General features: G+C 37.0%; 1 protein-coding gene across 1 annotated transcript in view; it reads right to left on the reverse strand.

Moving 5' to 3' along the window:
* Positions 1 to 7,390, reverse strand: part of elfn1b (extracellular leucine-rich repeat and fibronectin type III domain containing 1b) — a 133,389-nt gene extending 125,999 nt beyond the window's left edge. Inside the window, exon 1 of the mRNA XM_056462287.1 lies at positions 7,301 to 7,390. The gene's annotated coding sequence lies outside the window, so the exon portion shown is untranslated. The remainder of the gene's footprint in view (positions 1 to 7,300) is intronic.
* Positions 7,391 to 20,954: the final 13,564 nt, after the last annotated feature.

Raw genomic sequence — 20,954 nt, forward strand, 5'->3', positions numbered from 1 at the left:
TGCCATGTGATTGGCTGATTAGAAATTTGCGTTAACAAGCAGTTGGACAGATGTACCTATTAAAGTGGCCAGTTAGTATAGATGTGCAGCAGGTTTTAAAGCACATCTTATTATATGCAGTATTTAGCATTTTAATTTCATGTTAATATGACCAAAATACTAAAGCACTCCAGAGCACAATGAAGCAAGATAACAGAAACCTTTTCATCATTTATCCAGGTTACCATGACAGCCTGAGGGTAGCAGCTCCTTCTGTGTGTATGTGTGTGTGCGTATCTCAGTGTCCTTCAAAGGATGCTCTGTCCACTTAAATAGGACAAACTTCCTTTCTCTCTCGCGCGCTCTCATTTTCCTTGAGGGGCAGCACTTTCACCCCATTAGTCATTCTAAAAAATGAGGATGTGAGATGTGTGAAAACTGGGCTAAAAAAAAGTAAAAATACAGACACTCTAAAGTTTCTTCCTTGGCTCGCATGTGCATCTATTTTCAGAAACAAAACTGCTGCACGATGTGAAATGCTGCCCCCCAAAGGACGGCGTACATTTGTTTATGTTTGGTCCTTGGGCTCTATTTGTATGCATGTATGTGTGCTAGAGTAGATTCTCTCACTCTGAACAATAGCATATGTGAGAATGTGGATGCACAGCGTAATAATGCAGGATTTTTGATGAGTGTTTAAGTACATTGAAGCAAGTAATTACAGCTGTTCCCCATCGCCCTCAGATTTAAACCGTGACACACACAGACACTCACACAGAATGCTGGAAATGTCCTTCAGTCGTTCGTCACGCTTTTCAGATGAACTGAAACCAATTCAGCGAGGGCCCATCAGCCACAGTAAACATACTAAATAGGATGTAACATCAAGCTCTTTTTTTAAATAGTGTGTTTCAGGAGTAAAACTTTATGCGTTATGTTTGTTATATAAACCAATAAATCTATCTATTTCTAAATCGATCAAGATATCTTTTCCCCAAGTAGAGCTGGTTTTCAGCAGCTGCTTAAAATTTGTGCAGATTATGGGCAGAGATATGATCTGCAATATTTTTCCAAAAAAGATTGTTTATATAACATATAGAACCAAAGAACATACTGTAGAGATGTGATTTTTCCAGATTTTTATTTGTCAGGGCAAGTTTTAAATGTTAGTAAAACTGTTAAATATTTAGGGCATGTCATTACTGAACATATGAGTGATGATAATGATATGTACAGGGATATGTACAATTTAGAGAAATTTAAGGCCCTTAAAAAGTATTAAAAAGTCTTAAATGCTATTTTACAAGGTATTAAATTTTGTATCATTTTTGATTACCCAATGTATAGTTGTATGCTAAAGTTTGCCTGAATTTAATCTGCCAATATCGGTATGCTGTGTAGTTTATGAAATCAATAAAGTCCTCCTAGATTTGACATCACGCTGCTTTGTTTACTGCAATAATCGAGACAACACCGTTATTCCTGCCGTTCTGTAGATTTATTTATATTCAGTACATGAATAATGTTTTAGTTCAGGATTAGTTTCTTACAATCAGTATTTAGTGAAAGTTAAAATGTCGCCAATGTTTCTGGTCGAAACCTAAACTGGCGATGTGGTCTTAAAATGTATATAAAGAGTCTTAAAAAGGTTTTAAAAGGTATTGAATTTCACTCTCTGAATACTGTATATACCCTGTATATGCTCATGCAAATATGCTGATGAGAAAGTTTTATTTGTGTTCGCAGCAGGTTAAGGTAAACCTCTTCAGAATTAATTGCTGTTCTTTATACAGTACACAGCTCCTCTGTGGTATCGTTTTAAAAAGGAGAGTCTCCATAGGCTGCAGGTTGCATACAATGATTATATGAGGATACTTCTGGAAAAAAAAACAACATGGTGTAGCGCAAGTGAATTATTTTGTAAGGTAAGCGTTACAAAAGAAATTTGATCTATAATTTTATCTGTCGATTGGAGAATTCTCAGAATAGCTTTTTAATGTTGTTGGTAAACCCTAGGCTTAAGGAGGTGCGTTTTCAGTTACCTTTGATGAAATATTGGCATAACTGTCTGTTTTAAAGTATATTGTGTGATTTTTGTATTGTTTTTGTCTGTCTTTTGTACTATTGGACCTAGTGTCTCTGGAATAAAGAGAATTATTATCTAAACATAGTTTTGCATAAATTAATTATATGATATGTAATGTAGCTTATTTGATTTAATTAATTGCATTTAATATCATTAGTGCTTGCTGACATGCAGAGATATTCAAAGAAAGTACAGTGTTGTGGTAAACAAAATGATGAATTAAAATTTCAAAAAGTGACTCTAGAGTTAATTGCTACATTTACAATTAGGTTTGATTTTTATTGCTTTCCATATTTAACTGTCTTTATTTTTCCTGCCACACCTAAGAAGATATTTAGAATATTAGAATGTATACTTGAATACTTATTTAAATATAAAGAATTGATAAAAACTAGCTGTTTTGAACTTGATTCATAATTGCTTATATTCAGGGTGCGAATTACAGGGGGGTTTGGGGGGGATTGAACCCCACTAATTAATGCTTGATCTCCCCTGAAGAAAATCAAAACGATTTAATGTTGATGGTTCGCTTTTTGAATATAGTCAGTTAAATGTCTGTTGAAGCAGCAATATCAACCGATATTAAGCAGACAGTCTACTAATACTCGAATGGACCATCAAAATAAAGTGTTATCAAATGTTTAATATAAATATAAATTATCCTATAACGGTTCATACCATTGTGAATGCATAATCGTGTAATCAATGCTAGGAAAAATATCATTCCACAGTCTGAAACTGGCAGTTCTAGAGCACTGATAGACATCTTAAGTACCTAAAAAAAGAAAAATTAGACACATAATTTGTATAGTTTGACCAATAGTAACCTCCAAAATATCCCTCAAAACACTGAAAATGTATAAATTTTATTAATAAATTAGATGTAATTTAATTACATACAGAAATTTGATTCACTGAAGCATGTATTACCAAACTACTACTGAAAGAGTTGACCGTATGCAGGAAAGTTGTCTAAATTGGCACAATGATAGAGGGCAGTCTCAAAATCAAACTCTTTAGCGCCACCACTTGTCCAAAGTTGCAAACTTTGTATGCTATTAACTTTTAATTGTAAAGTGCTGAGTTCTAAAATCATAAGGTTTCTTTTTTTTCTATTTTTAATAGTTCACAAAACCTACTTTTTCGAACATATTGTCCTAGACGGGTTGTCCTGTTTTCACCAAAATTGGCTCAGATAATTTTCAGGCCACGCTGGCATAAAGTTATGGAATTCAAATTGATTAGACTAACTATGTTTGATTAACTTGCGAACAAATTTATCGTAGAGCTTGTGAAAATTGACTTATCTTCGTAACTTCGAAAAGTGTTATCTTCGTAACGCATTGATGTATACACCCCAAACTTGGCGTGTGTTATGTTATTTCACTGTCCCCTAGTAGTCCGGAGATACAAAAATATTGCTTAGAACTTCACAACCCTTTGTCCAAAATTCATAAAATTGGTTCGTTTACATCTGGCGGAGCATGTCAAATCAAATGATGTCTGATTTTCCCAGGTCAGCTATTTTGTCCTTCAGCCATTACCTACTTCAAATGTATTCAAAAACTCATTGTTTCACTTTGTCTGATGCTCCTTACTAACCTTGTTGGTTTTGGCCTTTGGACTGCTTTGCTCTTTCTGGCTCTGAACTGCTTAGCCCCTTAATTGCTGCTTGCAGCTATATTATATATTGGTTTTATTTTTTTTAAGTATTATTATTATTATTATTAATGCAAATATCTTCAGGATAAGAGACACAGTAGAAATAATATTCTCATTTTCTGCAGTAAGGCTTGCACACTAAGAATCAATTCAGAGATTTGCTGAATTATTAAAATTGAAAGATCTAGTTTATTTTAACTGCCCTAGAGATTTCAGTCAAAATCATAATTTCTACCAGATCCTTAACTTACTTGTAAATATTAAAAAAATCAAATGTCATTTAGAAATCAAATCTCCTCTGAATGAAGCTTATGGAAGTCTGTGTCCTCATTTAAGTAAGCAAACGTGTGTGTTCCGTAAAAGAGCGAGAGAGCATGAAAACGATAAGACCTCAGCAGTCCCCTGATCCTTTTGTTTGTTTGTTTATAAACTCAAGGGTGTAGAAGTGTATTGATGGGTTTCAGCATGAAATGCACACAGACACGCAAGCCCTACACATCTCACTGGCCTCACCGTCAACTTTGCTCCCATTTGCATCTCATTAATTATTCAGGAAGGCTTCATAAATATGCAAACTCGATTCTTACTCTAACTCATTTGCTTTATGCCATCTGGCCATTAAGCAACTTCTAAACAGTTTATTTAGAGAGGCATCCACGCACACACAAGCAGACAGGTATCTTCCTGCATCCTATTTACACACACACCCAAACACACACACACAACCACACGCAGAGACTTGCTGATCCAGCTGAAGAGAAGACCACCAAGGTCAAGGTGTCTCTGCCTTCATTCCCTCCAGCTCTTTTTCTCTCTAGCTCTGCCTTATCTAACCTTTCACTGCCCGTTCCCTTCTCTTACGTAAGGAATGTTTTTCTGTCTTTTTTCCTATTTTATGTATAATACAGAAACTCTTGTTATTAGCGACACCAGTGGCTGTTCAGTGAACTGCAGCCAGCAACTAATTTGGCCCTATCATACCCATGGTGCAATGCAGCATCAGGGGCCACACAAGTGTTTTTTGATAGTTTCAGCATGAAACAGGTATCCATTTTTTGTCCTAGTATGACCGCAAATCACTCTTAAAAACACATTTTTGAGATGTTGGCAGTCATATTATATGTCCCACATTGCTAAAAACACTATTAGGACACATAAATTTGCCAAAAAATGAAAATTGGTTGTTTTTTGTTATTTCGAGCAAATTCGTTCCTCCAGTTTGAAAATAATTTTTGAACAAAACGTCACGGCCATGAGATCATTGTGTAAATTCCAGCGTGGAGACTGGATGTTTGTGACATCTTTGAGTTTTCAGCATTAATTCATGAGAAACCAATTAGCACACTCTATTATGAATGAGATGCAACTTCAATAATATGCATGATATAGCTTTGAAGACTGTTTTACCTGTTACAGTGTTTAGACGGCAGAGAGACACCACGTTGTGTTGCTGACCGTAACTAAAACAAGTGGAAGAAGAAGAATTGTCCGGAGACATGGGTCATCAGTTTTGCGTTTATAAATGTGCCACAATGTGAGCACAGCTCACATGTGAATCCACATTTGTGGATTACAGTGGTCTGCAAACATGCAACAAAAATATGTTTGTAAGGAACATTTTTTACCCGAGAGCTTTTTGCATCTGGAAATGGCGAAATCCGAATTTGCCACTCGACTCCTTTTAAAAAAAAAGACACGTTTCCAGTTGGTGTTGATTGTCCTGTCTCTACAGATTTGGTAAGTGTGCATCAATGTTCTTTGTTTATGCTTATTCAAATGGCCAAGTTAGTGAAAGTGAAAGTGCCGAACTGCAGTTAAAGTGGACCAATTAAGAATGAAACACCCAAATTTACATGAAACTCCAGAGGAAATGTGGATAGTGTGGTGAAGCAATGATGTTAATTGATTTATGTGCTATAGCATGTAAAATAGGATCATAAAAGGAACATTCAAAAAGCAACTATGTAAACACCTTCATCATATTATTGTCTTATTCAGATTAAGGCAAATCATTCGATTACTGATGTCCTTGTAAACGTAGTCACTGTCCATCTCCCCTGCGTCTATATTTGTGTTACCGCTGTGAAAATTAGCACGTGCACATACTGAAACTCCCCTTTTCATGCAAAACCTTCCCTCTTTCGCTACTCGACATTCCCACAAACAAAGCTGGACTGACCCAGACTTTTTTCAAACTAGAGGTGTTAAAACACCCTGCTGAGACGGGGGGGGGGGGGGGGGGGGGGGGGGGGGTCATAGCCCTTTAAAGTCAGCAGGAAACTGAATTATGATTGTTATTTTGTCCCCTATCGTGATGTACTTCCAATTATAAAAATGAAATGAAAAAAAAATGTTACAAAATGTAGAAAAAATTCAATGCCAGTTTGCATTCAGTTGTGGAGGATTAATGTCCACCAGAATCACAGTCGACACCCTCTGGTGCAGATAGTTTTCAGTATGATGATGAGAATGAAAAGCAAAATTTTACAGGTGGAATCACATTATATACATTCAGACATTCTTGCCAAGGCAGGGCAGAAAGGAGACACTGATTGCCCCACCCTAAATGACTGATAGCTCCGCCCCAAAGCACTGATAGCTCCGGCTTAAAGGCATTCCATGGGACCAGAAATGAAGAAAAGTCATTTGAAGGGGGGAGGGAGGGTTATGGTATTTGGTTAAAGATTATGATGGCAATTTAATATTTACAAAATACAGTGCACATATACATTGTTGATAGCAAGCACTAGTGTGTGCATTTAAAATAAGAAGAGTAAATTTAGATTTTTTTGCCGACTTTAAAAGGAAACTCTGGTTGGTTTAATTTACATTATGCCCAAAATAAACACAATCTCACTGCAATTCGTAGCTTTTTAATTTAGTGGCTAATTTGTATGAGTTTGAATGATCTCATTTGTACAATTTAGTATCATTTGCTTATCCCTGAATGACTGTTGAGTTTAGGGACAGGGTTGGGTGCCACACCTCCTTTTTAAAATCTATGACTGGACTCATAGAATTCGTACAAATTAGCTACTAAACTGACAAAACGTAAAATAGTTACATTTCCTCGTGAAATCAGGCTACCAAAACAAACTCATTATTGATTAAGGCAGTGTTTCTCAACCATGTTTCTGGAGGACCACCAGCTCTGCACCTTTTCCATGTCTCCTAAGCCAAACACAGCTGATTCAGATCATCAGCTCATTAGCAAAGACTGTAAGACCTGTAATGGGTGTAACAGACAAAGGAGACATCCAAAACATGCAGTGTTGGTGGTCCTCCAGGAAAGTGGTTGAGAAACACTGGATTAAGAGAATATAAACAACCATTATAGACTATGCACTGCGTGTGCCAACCATTTTTCCTCTCCTCAAAATAGCAAAAGTGGATTTGGACATGCCCTAAGTGCAGTTGCGCCTGCATGTGATTTAGACTATGAGCTTAGATCGTAAAAAATGAGGCCATTGCTCACAAATGATCACACATAACATTCAGACCATTAACCCCTGATATATTTCAAAGGTTCTTTTTTTGTTCTGTGATAAGTAGTAAAGAAATGTTGTAAAATACCTTTGCAGCGAAATACTGATTTAACGAACATTCAGATGTTGTCTACAATGCTGAAAGCGACCCTTAGAAGGAATTGTCAATGTGTGCCGCTCGTTGGTCTCTCTGCAACAAAATAGAGAATAAAATGACAACAATGAGAAAACAGCAGTTAAGAAAACATCTGATCATAGCAATCTGAATAGGTTTACACATGCCCTGCAATTAACCAGCACCAAGGCTATTCAAAGTAATTGTTTGAATATAAAGTTTTGAAAGTTTAATTATTTATATTATTTTCTCCATTATCTTGAGCATTGTAGAAACATTCGATTTATATGTCATGTTTGATTTACCCAAAATAAAAATGTCCTCAGTTCTTTAAAAAATACAATTTATTTGAAAATTATTATTAAATGATTAAAAAAAATCTTAATAAGTAAATAAATGCGTATGAACAAATACTATAATAAATAAGAACACGATAGAAAATAAAATATGAATATTTAAATAAAGAATATTTTTGACCGATTTATAATATTCATTTTCCGCTGTGAATGAGGAGGATCTGTTTTTAAATTTTTGTATAAGGGGAGCGCTCATTGCACATTTTCTATGTTGTAATCTATGCAGAATTAGGATAAATTAATTCATGGATTCACAACTGCAATGACTGACATATAGCAATAACCATAAATCCAATATTAATGTTTACTGCAGTATTTACTTCTGTTAGCTGAGTAAAATGAAGAGGTCAGAGCTGCTTTTATTGAGTGGAGGAAGGGACTAATTACCATATTCTAATAATTTATTCATTTTCTTTTCGGCATAGTCCCTTTATTAATCTGGGGTCGCCACAGCGGAATGAACCGCCAACTTATCCAGCAAATGTTTTTTACGCAGCGGATGCCCTTCCAACCGCAACCCATCACTGGGAAACATCCATACACACTCATTCACACACACATTCATACACTACAGTAAATTTTAGCATACCCAATTCACCTGCACCACATGTCTTTGGACTTGTGTGGGAAACCAGAGCACCTGAACACACGCGAACACGGGGAGAACATCAAGAAGGTCGCTGGTTCAAGCCCCGGCTGGGTCAGTTGGCATTTCTGTGTGGAGTTTGTATGTTTTCCCCGTATTTGCGTGAGTTCCCTCCTGGTGCTCCAGTTTCCTCCACAGTCCAAAGACATGCACTTATTGAATAAGCTACATTGGCAGTAGTGTATGTGTGTGAATGTAAGAGTTCATGGGTGTTTCCCAGTGTTGGGTTGCAGCTGGAAGGGTATCCACTGCGTAAAACATATGCTGGATAAGTTGGCGATTCATTCCACTGTGGTGACCCCTGATTAGTAAAGATAGTAAGCCGAAAAGAAAATGAATGAACGAACATATACTAAATATGGCGAGAGGCAGAGCTTCATTTAATTTATTTTAGGCTTTAAATCAATTGTGACCGTAGCATAACCACAGCCAGTTTTATTACTTGATGTATGTACATTGTGAATCTTAAGTGAAATTATTCCACGTGTAAAATGACCAAGGCAAAAAGACAGGTATATCACATACAGAGTACCTCGACAAAGCCTGGGGTTTGGGCACAGCATCAGACATGCCCTCTGTCTATCCGAACACCTGTCCATTTACCACTTGACCACCTTTCTCGCTCTCGCTCATATAAATACACATTTTTCTTGGCACCACAGGTGAACGCCACACACACACAGACACACACACCTGGTCTCCATCTGTTGTGTCTGCGCTGAAGGCACTGTTCTTATTGGCAGGTACAGAACTGGCTAAAGGTCACAGGATGGTGCTCTTTAATTACATATCTCATTCCATTATGACCTAATTAAAAGCTGAGTTCAGAAGCGTGAGGTGGAGACTCTGGCAGTTTATTTAACACATTTAAGTATGTGATGTTCCTGAAAGGCACCAGGGCTATTATATGAGACCTCTGCATGTCTCTATGCATGAATTGAAATGATCAATATACTTGCTGTTGGGTTTAAATAATTAATATTTAAAGAGCTAATTCACCAGAAACACACACGAGTCATCCAGATCTTTTAAACTTTATTTATTCTATTGGAAAACAAATGTAACACTCTATTTTAAGGTGTTTCAATGGTATTAGCATCTCTTTAAAAAATGACCAGTGAGTTTAGATTATTTTCCTATTTAAAAGTTGATGCTTCTGTAGTTATATTGTGTACTAAGAGCAACAAAAATTAAATATTGAAATTTTATGATATTCTCTCAGTCCATAATAATCAAGATAGGTTGCTGCTTTACCATGGCTGCACTAATATTACGCTTGAGTCAAGCTTTAAATAGTAAAATTATTGAAACTATTTGGTCATTTTTAGCAAGATGCTAATGGCAAAGACTATAAAATACACAAGACATGGCACTCATATAGTTTTGAATAGGAAAAAGCATAATGGTCAGTAAGGCGAATGAAGCCCCGCCTATAATGGTTGGTATAGTAGCCAATCATTGATCGCTATAGACTGACGATTCTCCGGGGGAGTGGTTCAGACCAGATGTGAGCTTGTGCAGATTTTGTGTGATTCGTTTAGAAATGAAACTAAAAAGACATTTCAAAGATGGTCGCCAAGGGAATTATTTTTATTTTATTTTTTATTATTTTTTTTTTTTTTGTCGCCAAATTAAATGACTTGCCTTAAAGGCACTTTGCTAATGGTCTAATCCTATTCTTTTTTTATGCTAAGCTAAGTGCTCTCACCAGACTTACAGATCGGTTGAATGGATTAAAAAATGATAAAACTTGATAGTTCAACTCAAGGAAATTGTAAAATGAGCCTATTTTATAAGGTGAAGTGATCCTTTAACCTATTACCCAGCACTCACTTTTGGGGATTTACACCTACCTTACTTTAAATAGTATATGTATAGATACACTGTAACATAAGGTGTGTGTCCCAAATCGCATACTTATGCACTATTCTACGCCATTTTGTCGCATAAATAGTGTAAGTAGTGCATTTAGAGTGAAAACTTTACAAACATAAAGAGCATTTTAATTACCAGGGTGATTAACTCATTTAACAGGTAAAATGAAGTGTGGAATGATGGGCACTTCACGCACTCAACGACCACAGTTTTCCTGATGTAGCGGAAGGGGCGGAGCTATCAGGCGCACATGTTGGATTGCTTAATTTAATTTGGATTGTGAAAGCAAAATTCTCCTACGAGAGTGATTATAGCGCCTCCCGATGGTGAATGTGGTTATACTCATGGCAGGTATTATGGTACTCTATGGTATTATAGGGTCATTTATTTCACTAATTTGGCAACAGTCAAACGTCATCAGGGAAACATTAGTATTCCATTTGGGATGACACTACATACATATACTATGCTGTTGAGTGTGTAAGTGCACAAGTACATAGTGCATAAGTGTATAGTGTGCCATTTGGGACGCAGCTAGTGTTTCTGTCTTTTGCTGAACACAAAATAATTTAATTTTCGAAGAATGTTTGTCACTAAATAGTTGATGGTAACCATTCACTTCCATGGTATTTTTTCTTATTATGGAGGTCGCAGGTTAAATGTTAGGGAACCAACAAATTTTTAAATATAATATTTTGGGTCCAGCAGAAGAAAGAAAGAGAAAAGGGTTTGGGTTAGTAAATAATGACAGAATTTTCTATTTTTGGTGAACTATCCCTTTAAGGCTACATAGAAATTCAGTTATGAGCTATTTTTTTCCATCAGTCAGTTTGTTGATGAAGCAAAACTTTTGAAGGTGACTTTAAAAGCTACCATGCATAGATATCAAACTGGTAGGTGGCAAGAAGATTGTATCCCACTTGTTTTCATCCCAGCTGTGTCTCTTTTCCCATTTTATGACACATCCTCTTACTCCTTTTCTCTCTCACCATCTGTAATAGATCAAGCCATTAGTGTTGGTTTATAATATTCCCATTATGTTGCTAATACACTTTTTATGTCAAAATGTGTGTCCTAAAAGAAATCCATTTAAAAGGAGTGTTATGTCAGCAGTCCCTGATAGCTTGCTGGTTCAATAAAATGCAAAAAAAAAAAAAAAAAAACAGGTAATAAATGCAAAAAAACAACAACAACAATATGAAGTTCAAAGTAAGCCGTGTCACACTGTGGAAACTGTTCGATCTGAGCTCAAACCGAGATGAGAAATATTTTGCTGGTTGTAACAGCTCACTCCCACAGTTTCATCAAAGCACTGCTTAGCAGGCTTCGTCACCGCAGGTCTCTTAGATAAATGTGTTTGTTTAGCACTGCTCACTGTTTTAAGGGTCTTGTGCCTGCTGATGATGGACAAGAAGTCAATCAATCTGCTGCCAATGCCATTTAGGACTCCAAAATGTGATAACAAAATATTGTTAGAAGAATTAGACTAGGTTTTAAATTATCCAAAGTAACCCTATTGGATTATGCTCCTTGATATTTAATTTATCAGTCGCAATAAGAATATGTTTCATATTTCATAGTAGTTTGCTTTAAGGGAATTGAAAGAGATTTGAAAGATTTTCAAGACAGGCTCATTGAAAAATGCATGCTTCAGCCTACATTTTTGTGAAACCACTAGTTTTTTGGTAAAATAAATACTACCAACTAAAAACTTTTGTTCCTTTTCAGACTGATGATATTTACAGGGATGATATATTGATGAATAAAGGATTATTTTCATGCAGCTCTTTGCATAACATCAAATAAATACCACAAAACAACGTAACAGTGTATACTATTTGTAATTGAATACGTTTGCCTCACCTACAGTAGTCCTTTAGGGCAATAGGACCCACCCTAGTCTTAGGGCAATTTTGAAAGACTTATCAGCACTTCAAATGTTGAAGTGTATCAGTCTCTATATGGACAACTTTTTTTGTGTGGTCATGTTGTACTTGTGATGTAAAATGCTCAGGTTCACAAAAGAGATAAAAGCTATGTATAATCAAGGTAAAATTATGTGGCCACAGTGTACTTTTCTGATGTTTGCTTGGGTTTAGGGAAGTGTTTAGGTCAGTGGTTCTTTGAAAAGTACAATGAAACATACCCTACGTGATATATTTCAGAGTTGCAAATATGTAGACTGCACCCTCTAGTGGATTTGTCTTATAAAACGTGCAAAGAATTGTTTCCTGAACAATGTATTTTACATTTAGCAAAAATGTAGGCTGGGGCACGAGATTTATATTTTCTATGCAGATTTCTGTTAGGTTGATGTGCTTTACATAACACAGTGTATACCTTCCTTTGGATGATACTAGTAAGTTCTCTAAATTTAATGGCTATATAATAAATGTCAGATTTTTTTACACACTAGTTTTATTTATATTTTTGTTTAATGTTACAAAGCTATGCAGTTTCTGAGTGAATGATTGGGGGCATTGCAAGTGGTGGCGAATAAAATCATCTTGCCAAAAGCAAGAAAACGATTAGTGCCGGTGTACTGCTAAAAAATGCAGTCTTGCCAAGTTATTCCTCCCCTATTTCAAATTATTTCTAATAACTTCACACTTATTAATGTCCACACATACCCCAACCCTACACCAAACCTTCACAGTTATTAATGTCCACACCTACTTCAACCCTACACCAAACCATCACAGTTATTAATGTCCACATCTACCCTAACCCTAAACCCAACCCTCAGGTATTAATGTCTATACTTACCCCTACCCTACACCAAACCATCAGTTATTAATGTCCACACCTACCCCAACCCTATACCAAACCTTCACAGTTATTAATGTCCACACCGAACCCAACCCTACACCAAACCATCATAGTTATTAGCGTCTACACCTACCCCAACCCTACACCAAACCATCAGTTATTAATGTCCACTACTACCCCAACCCTACACCAAACCATCACAGTTATTAATGTCCACTACTACCCCAACCCTACACCAAACCATCACAGTTATTAATGTCCACACCTACCCCAACCCTACACCGAACCATCAGTTATTAGCGTCTACACCTACCCCAACCCTACACCGAACCATCAGTTATTAATGTCCACACCTACCCCAACCCTTCACCAAACCATCAGTTATTAGCGTCTACACCTACCCCAACCCTACACCAAACCATCACAGTTATTAATGTCCACACCGACCCCAACCTCAACCCAAATGTTATTAACATTTTCACCTACCCTATTGCTAAACTTAATCAGTTATTAACATCTATACCTACCTCAACCCTATAAGCCCAACCCTCAGGTATTAACATCTATACCTATCCCAACCCTAAACCCAACCCTCAGGTATTAACATTTATACCTACCCCAACCCCCTAACCCAACCCTCAGGTATTAACGTTTATACCTACCCCAACCCCCAAGGTATTAACGTCTATACCTACCCCAACCCCCAAGGTATTAACGTCTATACCTATCCCAACCCTAAACCCAACCCTCGGGTATTAACGTTTATACCTACCCCAACCCTAAACCCAACCCTCAGGTATTAACGTTTATACCTACCCCAACCCTAAACCCAACCCTCAGGTATTAACGTTTATACCTACCCCAACCCCCAAGGTATTAACGTCTATACCTACCCCAACCCCCAAGGTATTAACGTCTATACCTATCCCAACCCTAAACCCAACCCTCGGGTATTAACGTTTATACCTACCCCAACCCTAAACCCAACCCTCAGGTATTAACGTTTATACCTACCCCAACCCTAAACCCAACCCTCAGGTATTAACGTCTATACCTATCCCAACCCTAAACCCAACCCTCAGGTATTAACGTTTATACCTACCCCAACCCTAAACCCAACCCTCAGGTATTAACGTCTATACCTACCCCAACCCTCAGGTATTAATGTCTATACCTACCCCAACCCTAAACCCAATCTTCACTTGTCCAACTCTACACCAAACCATCACAGTAGCATGTGCGTTACAATGTCTACTACATATTGGACCTCATCCAGTACGTCATCATGCTACAGTCTGCAGTGAGGACATCTTGCATAATTTGGCGCAACACTTGCCCTGCATCTTACTATGAATGGCAGAACACTATGGCTAAAAAAGTCTCGCCTTGTAAATAAACAACCAGTTGTTAAAGTCATTCATTCATTTTCCTTCAGCTTAACCCCTTATTTATCAGGGGTCACCACCTTGGAATGAACCGCCAACTATTCCAGCATGTTTTACGCAGCGAATGCCCTTCCGGCTGCAACCCATTCATTCATTCATTCATTCATTCATTTTCTTTTTGGCTTAGTCCCTTTATTAATCTGACTTCGCCACAGCAGAATGAACCGCCAATTTATCCAGTATATGTTTTACGCAGCAGATGCTCTTCCAGCCACAACCCAGTACTGGGAAATTGTTAAAGTCAAAAAATTAAAACTACAGAAGTAGTCAATAGCCCTATTCAAACGGTATTAGTACGGTATTACCTGATGACCTCTAGTAATTTGTAATAATTGCAGAGTTTGTCTGTGATCTTAATCCTATGCGAATTGGCCATGTCCATGATTTTAAAAAAAATTCCCCTGCAAATGACTAACAAACATGGAGATCCTGTGAAAATATTAGTCCTGAGCAAATGAGCATCGGATCTGACACGGTTGATTATGAATTAGTTTGCCTTTATATCATCTTTCATAAAGAGTGGAGGCTGGTATGGAGTGTTTTAGGAGGATTTTGGGTGCAAGGTCATATCGCTTTGTTGAAAAAAAAAAAAAAAGCCGACAAAAAAAATTAATAAAAAGCCAACAAAAAGAATAATCAGATGACGTGTAGCATGTAAAATATGATATTGCTTTCTTTTTTTTAATCCATCAGATTAGCAAATATGAGTAAAACCAGACGCTTCGGTTGTTTCTAAATCACACAAGGTCCCCAGATAATTCTAATCCTGTGCGAATAGGGCTAATGACTGTGTTTGAAATCATCTTTATTCAATATTCCCTACAATAGTCCACTAATCCACATGAAGGTCTGAATGAGTGAGTGTACTTGAGCACTGTGCTGAAAAGGCTGCTAGTTTGTGCTTGAAATTCATTTTAAACTTAGCAAAACTGGGAGTATTCATTCATTCATTTTCTTTTCGGCTTTTTAATCAGGGGTCACCACAGCGGAATGAACCGCCAACTTATCCAGCATATGTTTTACACAGTGGATGCCCTTCCAGCCGCAACCTAACATTGGAAAATACCCATACACACTCATTCACACACATACGTAGTGGACAATTTAACTTATTCAATTCACATATAGCACATGTCTTTGGACTGTGGGGAAAACCGGAGCACCTGAAGGAAACCCATGCAAACTGGAAGTATTCAGTATTAATAAAAAGATTTATGATTTGAGCTTATAAAACTTAATTAAACCATTTATTATTGCATTTTTTAAATAATGATCTATGATATTATATGATGAAACCTCATTGAACCAGTTGTTAGTTTAGTTTTTTTCCCTCTCTCCTCAGTTTATATATTAGACTGTGTAAATTCTCTGTCTCCGTATTTATGTTTAAGTGGTTTCATACCGCAGTAAAAAGCTCCAGTGTCAAGCTAGCCTCAGGTGTCTAAGTATAATTACATATATATAAAACCAGCACTGGAAATAACTACTATTTCCAGTAGAGACAGTTGTACGGCTTTTCAGTAATATGTGTGACAAAATGCTAGTATATAATAGTTGGGATTTGTGTTTCAGTGTGAAAGAGAATTTGGGGATTAATATAATTATGTGTGAAAAAGTGCTATATGCAAATATGATAATCAAATAAACCTCTTACCTTTTAAAATTAAACTGATGCAATATAATGAGATTCTTAAAAATGCAATAAACACAAACAACTGAAAAAAAACAATACATGTGCTAAAGATTTTTGCTTTTTTGTTTCATTTTTCTTGTTGTTTCATTTATTTATTTTTTATTTTTTTTGTTATTGTTGTTTTTGGGCCATTTTACCACTAATAAAACCAGTTATTAAATATGCACATACAAATGTGTGTTTTTCAGTTTTGATTCTTGTTAAAATTCATACAATATTTAGTAATGACTCATAATTACATACTAAATAGTTAATCATTAATAGTTATTAGGACTGACCTTGTCTGGAGGGTGGCATTAGCGGTTAGCACTGTCGCCTCAGAGCAAGAAGATCGCTGGTTTGAGTCCCGGCTAGGCCAGTTGTTGTTTCTGTGTGGAGTTTACATGTTATCCCTGTGTTCGCGTGGGTTTCCTCCAAGTGCTCCGGTTCCCCCCATAGTCCACTGACATGCGCTATAGGTGAATTGAATAAACTAAATTGTCCGTAGTGTGTGAGTGAATAAGAGCATGTATGGGTGTTTTCCAGTGCTGGTTTGTGGCCGGAAGGGCATCCGCTGGGTGAAACACATGCCTTAATAATTGGCGGTTCATTCCACTGTGATGACCCCCGATAATCAGTGACTAAGCCGAAGGAAAATAATTAAATGAATGAATGTTGTCTGGAGTTTGCTTGTGAAAAAAAAACTCTTCCTCATTTATTTTTTAATCTACACAAGTCTCTTTCTTCTGCTTAACACAAAAGAAATGCTGGTTGATGGTACGCATTGACGTCCTTAGTAGGAAAACAAAATACAATGGAACTCAATGGCTACCATCAACCAGCATTCTTTAAAATATCTTCTGTGTTCAACAGAAGAAAGAAACTCAAATATGTTTAGAATAAGTGAAGGGTGACTAAATGATGGCAGGGATTTTTTGCGTGAACTGTCCCTTTAACCTATTTGACATTAATATTTTTATTCATTCAGCGTAGTCCCTTATTTATCAGGGGTCGCCAGAGTGGAATGAACTGCCAACTATTCCAGCATATGTTTTATGCAGCGGATTCCAGCCGCAACCCAGTACTGGAAAACACCCATACACTCTCACATTCACACAAGCACTCATACACTATTTAGCTTATTTAATTCACCTATAGCACATGTCTTTGGACTGTCTAACACCTGGAGGAAACCTTCGTAATCATGGTGAGAACATGAAAACTCCACACAGAAATGCCATCTGGCCCAGCCGGGACACGAACCAGCAACCTTCTTGCTATGAGACAACAGTGCTAACCACTGAGCCACTGTGCTGCCCCAACATTATTATTTTTGATGCGTAAAGTAAATGGTACGTTCAGCCACAATTTCCTTTGAAAATCCTGTAGTCTAAACACACACTGCTGTGTTGCCTGCAATGAATTTAAATCACAAAAACACCTTTTATTTTAGAAATATTTCTCTGTCTCAGAGCCAGGATTGTTTTAAACTCACACACACACAGGCACACACACGCAGGTACATGTCACAAGAAATGGGGTCTGAAGTGCAGGTCTGACACCTTTCAATACGCCTGAAGCTACACCATCATTTTATAAAAGAGTTTTCATTTCTTTCCTCCTTCTCTCTGTCTCTCTTTCCCTTTTCGCCCAGCTCTTTTTGAAATGAAGCCCATCCAAGAAAAAAATGCACATAAAAAACTAATGTGAGAGAAATTACTGCCTTCTCTCTCTCTCTCTTCTGAAAGAGGACACCTTGGAGGAATAGGCTTCATCATAAAGATTTCTCCGTCTCGAGAGAATTCAGGCCACAAAAACAGCATGTTCACACAGATCTGCATGCTTTGTATGATATAAAATATGCAACTCACATGACCGTGATGCTTTAAAATAAAATTCCATAAGAATATGCAAATGCAGCGCTAATTAGGCCTCGGGCGTGAATTAGCATACGCACACAAATTGCACGAGCACATCGACATGCTGTGCAGGGTGCAAATATGAGAGTAAAATGATATATACTCGCTTTTTTGTAAATTCAAAGTGTGTGTGTGTGTGTGTGTGTGTGTGTGTGTGTGTGTGTGTGTGTTTATGTGAAGGTGAAAGATGATACAGATTTGTGTTACAACGCAAATGTGAATCCTTATTATATTTCACCTTGTTATATTTCACCAAATGTTTTGCATTATGTTTTAGCATAAAGTAATATGCATAATTTAGACGTTATTATTGTGTATGTGATTGCATTTTTGGTGATACTTTGGAAAAAAAGGTCTTATTTGGTAGGCGTCACGGTGGCACAGTGGGTAGCACAATTGCCTCACAGCAAGAAGGTCACTGATTCGAGCACCTGGCTGGGTCAGATGGCATTTCTGTGTGGAGTTTGCATGTTCTCCCCATGTTGACATGGGTTTCCTCCGGGTGCACTGGTTTCCCCCACAAGTCTAAAGACATGCACTATAGGTGAATTGAATAAGCTAAATTGGCCATAGTGTATGTGTGTGAATGCAAGAGTGTATGGGTGTTTCCCAGTGTTGGGTTGCGGCTAAAAGGGCATCCGCTGCATAAAACATATGCTGTTCATTCTGCTGTGGTGACCCCTGATTAATAAAGGGACTAAGCCAAAAAGAAAATTAATGAATGAATAACTAGATTCTGGATTTGTTTTGCAGCATAGTTGTAAGATTTGTTTTTGTTAGTTAACAAAAATAATTTGTGGTAAAAAAAAACAAAAAAGGTCATAATGACCATGAAAATACGCATATTTATAAACAAAAATTTAAAGTATAAGTATTCATTCATTTTCCTTCAGCTTATGAACCACCAACTTATCCAGTATATGTTTTCCACAGTAGATGCCCTTCCAGCTGCAACCCAGTACTGGGAAACACCCATACGCATAATTTAGTTTATTCAATTCACCTGTACTGCATGTCTTTGGACTGTGGGGGAACCGAACACAATCTTGTGGCAATTTGTAACTTTTTGATTTTCAAATGAATTTGTATGATCTAATTTATACAGTTGAAGTCAGAATTATTATCCCCTTGTTTATTTTTTTCCCCAATTTCTGTTTAACAGAGAGTATTTTTTTTCAACACATTTCTAAACGTAAAAGTTTTAATAACTCATTTCTAATAACTGATTTATTTTATCTTTGCCATGATGACAGTAAATAATAGACACTTCTATACAGCTTAAAGTGACATTTAAAGGCCTAACTAGGTTAATTAGGTTAACTAGGCAGGTTAGGGTAATTAAGCAAGTTATTGTATAACGATGGTTTTGGTCTGTAAACTATTGAAAAATATATAGCTTAAAGGGGCTAATAATTTTGACCTTACTGGCTTTTAAAAAATTAAAAACTGCTTTTATTCTATCTGAAATAAAACAAACAAGACTTTCTCTAAAAATATTTAAAAAAGAAAAAAAATTCAAAGGAGGCTAATAAGTCTGACTTCAACTGTACAATTTAGTACAATTTGCTCATCACCCAATGACGGTTGGGTTTAGCGGTGGGGTTGGGTGTCATGCCCTTCTTTTTAAAATTGTACATTTTCATATGACTAAACTGACAAAACGTAAAATACTTACGTTTTCACATGAGATCAGGCTGAGAAACCAGAGCACCCGGAGGAAACCCACAGCAACATAGGGAGAACATGCAAACTCCACACAGGAAGGCCACCTGACCCAGCCGGGACTCGAACCAGCGACCTTCTTGCTGTGAGGCGACAGTGCGAACCACTGAACACTGTGTCGCCAATAACTATAAGTCTACAACATTTTATATTAAAATATTAAATGTTTAATAAATACAATAAAACATTACATTGATTGATTGATTTATTTAATTTATTTATAAAAAATATGTATTTATTCTGCAAGATAGCGTTCATGTGCTAATACTTTTATTCTTGAATTGTAGTCAATTAGGGTTTTGGATAGGAATTTAATAATAAAAGATTGTAGATTTAAAATTTTTTGTTTTAAATCCATTCATTCGTTCAATCATTCATTCATTTTCCTTCGGCTTAGCCCCTTTATTCATTAGGAGTCGCCACAATGGAATTAAGCGGCAACTTATCCAGCATATGTTTTACACAGCGGATGCCTTTCCAGCTGCAACTCAGTACTGGGAAACACCCATACGCTCTTACATGCACGCACTAACACTACGGCCAAATTAGTTTACTCAATTCTCCTATAGCGCTTCTCTTTGGACTGTGGGGTAAACCAGAGCACCCAGAGGAAACCCACACAAACACGGGCAGAACATGCAAACTTCACACAGAAATGCCAACTGACCCAGCTGGGACTCGAACCAGCGATCTTCATGCTGTGAGGTGACGGTGCTAACCACTGAGCCACCTTTCTGCCTTTTTATGTAATTGTTAATCTTAGATTATAGTTTTAAGAAAATGGCGAAAAATGCTGTTACAGAGAAAATGCTTAATGGCTAGTTTTTTATTTTATTTATTTATATTTTTAGGATGGCAGGTTCACCCAGAGACAGGTTTTTTTTGGAGTAGGGAATCCATTCTGTAGCTTCATGGTGTATCTGTCAGGTACACAGAGGTGGGTGTGTGCACCAGACCAGTGTTACAGTATCACTCTCTCAAGATGAAACAAAGGATTTCGAGTGTGTCAGTGAGAACTGAACAAGAGCAGCGGATGAGAGAAAAGAGGATTAGAGAAACAGAGAATCGGCGAGAGGAGTGTGAGATCTCCCATTAAATAAAAGCGTTTGCGCTCTGGTTATCTCCAACGCTTTGATTGTTCTGGTTTAATAGCTAAAGAGCACTGGATCAACACTTCAATTCCAGCAGAATGAAATGTGCCTTGACATTATCCTAAAAAACAA

This window comes from Danio aesculapii, chromosome 1 (assembly GCF_903798145.1).
Source record: "Danio aesculapii chromosome 1, fDanAes4.1, whole genome shotgun sequence".
NCBI classification, from domain to species: Eukaryota; Metazoa; Chordata; class Actinopteri; order Cypriniformes; family Danionidae; genus Danio; species Danio aesculapii.